The sequence below is a fragment of the Anomaloglossus baeobatrachus genome, chromosome 5, assembly GCF_048569485.1.
Source record: "Anomaloglossus baeobatrachus isolate aAnoBae1 chromosome 5, aAnoBae1.hap1, whole genome shotgun sequence".
NCBI lineage: Eukaryota > Metazoa > Chordata > Amphibia > Anura > Aromobatidae > Anomaloglossus > Anomaloglossus baeobatrachus.
The window spans coordinates 389,099,761-389,103,435 of NC_134357.1; the positions used below are offsets into that span (position 1 = coordinate 389,099,761).

General features: G+C 46.9%; 1 non-coding gene across 1 annotated transcript; it reads left to right on the forward strand.

Moving 5' to 3' along the window:
* Window positions 1–1,985: 1,985 nt before the first annotated feature.
* TRNAC-GCA (transfer RNA cysteine (anticodon GCA)) lies at window positions 1,986–2,057 on the forward strand. The gene has a single exon. It is a non-coding gene; the product is annotated as a tRNA-Cys (tRNA).
* The last annotated feature ends 1,618 nt before the right edge of the window (window positions 2,058–3,675 follow it).

A 3,675-nucleotide genomic window follows, 5' to 3' on the forward strand; every position in this document is an offset into this window, starting at 1 on the left:
GAGGTGTGAGGTAAATCCGGAGATATGACGATAAATCATGATATTCAAGTATGTCAGGAAGCCCTCTCCTAGTGTCACCCCCCCTTTCCTTCACACAACTGGTTTAGCAACAAATCCCATGGCCATGTCCTGTGATATGGAAATTAGGTGGCTTTAGGACAATGGACACAGGATGACTCCCTGCCGTCACCCTGTAGTAGGAGCTGCTAGCTAGTTAGCAAGGCTATGGAAATAGCCAGACAGAACGACTCCAGTAAAAAATGGTTCATATCTCGCAAGCCATATTTCCGATAAATATGGCAACCATAAAAATGGTGTCTCTGCATGCGGACGATGCCGGCACACCCTTTTTATGGGAGCAGGACATTGGGAAATGCCCCAGGCGTGATATCAGCCAATGGGGAACTGGCAGACAGGTCATGAGTCCCCTCGTTCTGTAGCTAAATTCATAACTGTCACAATGAGAGCATTGGCGTCCGCCTACGACGCTCCCAGGCCAAGTTATGGCCATATTCCATGTTGGGATATTGTCCATAACTCAAGCCAGGGGTGGAGCAGTGCTCCCTGTGAGGTCACGAAGGTAGGAGGGGACCTGGATCTGCCCAGGTTGATAACCCTACTTCGGCCATTTTCCAGGGTTCTTTCGCTGGGGGCACGTGTAGGAAACATCTGTGGGAGTTCCTGGAAACCTGGTCTACAGCGCCCCCCTGTGGCCAGACGCACAAGGTAACTGATTGAATTGCATACCTGTTTGAAAACCATGCTTTATCTGTAACTGTACTCTGACATATGTATATTCTGTAGATTCTCTATTGTATATATTGTAGTTTCTAGTGTGCTTTAGGCTGATTAAATTATATAATTAATCTTGGGCTGTTCTGTTATCTCGATCTTGAATCCCACGTCTGTGTGTTCGGCTAATAGTTACCGTAAATCGGTTGGTGGCAGCGAATTGTGCCAAGGATTATTGTGGGGAGGCCAGTGAGATTCGGGGAGATTTTATATATTCCGCCCGCGGAGGTCGGGGGAATATATACCCTACTCTCACCGGGGACCCTTCAATAATCGGCATAAGTAGTATAGCGGCCTCCTTGCTTATTGTCGGGCAATTCCATAATTGGCCTGACTATAAGAGGGGCGCTAGAGAGCGCGTCACGTGCTCTGTCTGTCGGTCGGGAGGTATAAAGGAGGGGTGACCCCCACTTGTTACCCCCCGATTGTGACGTACTGGTAGCCAGCGCGGGGGATTTCTGAGTGACCCCCCCGGTGGTTTGTGACACCTTATATAAAGGAAATCAATGTACCACAGTCACTGATTAAGCAAGGTAAAACAGCGGCTATCCAAAAACGTCCAGGATGAATATCCAGGTTATATTACCGCCTGCTAGAGGTCCAAATTTAAAGCAGTGCAAGGTCCCAGGATCGATGTAAGTATTGGGTGTTGCCCCACACGTATCACCACAGAGAATGTGGCTTCCTCAAGGGCCAGAAAATAAGTATAGTATAGTTGTAGTCGGGATTTTGGTGCCAGGTTCCTGACATGGAACCTTGTATTGGGGTGTTCGTTGATTATTCATATTTTAAATGTTTTTAACTTTTTCACTGTCTTGTGTGGATTTTATGTATGCATAAATTTTGTAACAATAAAATTATTTTTTTTTAATTGAACAAAATCGCATTGGTTGATCCTTAAATACAACAACTCTTTTTCTTCTGTTTGATTAGGTCATAGGTCTTCCATCAGGACAATGACCCCAAACAAGCTTCAAGAAGCCCCCAGAAATGGATGTAAAATTCTGAAGTAGCCAGCAATGAGTCATAATCTAAATCCCAATCTTAAAATTGTTGTTGGGAGAAGGCACCCTCAAATATTAGATACAGTTTGCAAAAGAAGAGTGGTCCAAAATTTCTGTTGAAAAGTGTAAGAAGTTTGTTGATGGGTATAAGAAGCGATTGATTGCAGTTATTTACTCCAAAAGGTATAAGGGGGTATAGCTCAGTGGTAGAGCATTCGACTGCAGATCGAGAGGTCCCTGGTTCAAATCCAGGTGCCCCCTTCATTTTAAGATCTGGGTAAGATGTCAGAATGGGCAGATACTTGGCAAATGAGATTTAATGTTGATAAATGTAAAGTAATGCACCTAGGACGGAGTAATCACTTGTAAGGCCACATCTGGAATACGGGATCCAGTTTTGGGCTCCACATTTTAAAAAGGACATTCAGAAGTTAGAGTCAGTTCAAAGGCGGCAACTAGACTATTACAAGGAATGGAAGGCCTCCCATATGATGACAGGTTGAAAAAGTGATATATGTTTAGCTTAGAAAAAAGACGTCTCAGAGGAGATCTCATTTATATGTATAAATACATGTGTGGTCAATATAAAGGACTGGCACATGACTTATTCCTTCCAAAGACAGTACTAAGGACCAGGGGGCATACACTGCGAGTGGAAGAAAAGCTATTCCGGCAGCTAAATAGGAAAGGGTTCTTTACAGTTAGAGCAGTCAGACTGTGGAATGCCCTACCACAAGAGGTAGTAGTGGCAGATACTATAACAGCTTTTAAAAAAGGGCTGGATGATTTCCTCAGTACACAAAACATTGTTGGTTATAAATGACTTAGTGACTAAATGTAGAACTGGTGGAGGAAGGTTGAACTAGATGGACCTAGGTCTTTTTTCAACCTAAGTAACTATGTAACTATGTAAGGTGCGCAACCAAATATTAAGTTGAGAGTGCCAACAATTTTGTCCAGCCCATTTTTGGAATTTCAAGGGTGCCAAAACTTTTGAGCATGAATGTAATAAACAGTGGTATCATAGTACAGGGTTAATGAAAACACAGAGATGTCACAGAACAGAGATAATCAACTCAGTGATGTCACAATATCATACCTCCCAACCGTCCCGGATACAGCAGGACTGTACCGGATTTGAGCGGGTGTCCCGGTGTCACGATCGTGAGCCATGTGTCCCGTGGCTCCGCCCACCCGCTCTCTCTCCGTCTGACTTTCTCCCCCTCCTATCCACATGAGCAGAGCCGAGCGCTACTTCACTGCTCTGGCTCTGTGTGCTGCTGCTGTCATGGGTCGGCGGCAGCAGCAATTTACTGGCTGCCGGCGCTTTAAATCCGGCACCTGCAGCCCAGTGCACTGCTCACTGCTGGGCTGATTGTGTACGGTAGTTCGTCTGTGGGCGGAGCTACCGCGCACCATGCTGAGCTCTGTCCACAGATGAAGAGACTGGAGGGAAAGGAGCTGCATTACCAAGGAATCGTGATCCCTCACCTACCCAGAGCTGTATGCCCCAGCCCTTTCTTCACCAGAGCTATATGTCTCCAGTCACCCCCCTCACCAGATCTGTATGGCCCCCTCACCAGATTTATATGCCCCCCAGCCCCCACACCAGATTTGTATGCCCCCAAGCCCCCACACCAGATTTGTATGTCCCCCAGCCCCCCCCACCAGATCTATATGCCCCACAGCACCCCCCAGCTCTGTATGACTCCATCCCCCTCCCACCAGATCTGTATCCCCCAGCCCCCCCTCACCAGATCTGTATGCCCCAAGCCTCTCCTCACCAGAGCTATATGCCTCCAGCCACCCCCCCCACCAGATCTGTATGCCCCCCAGCCCCCTCACCAGATCTGTATGCCCCAGCCCCCTCACACCAGAT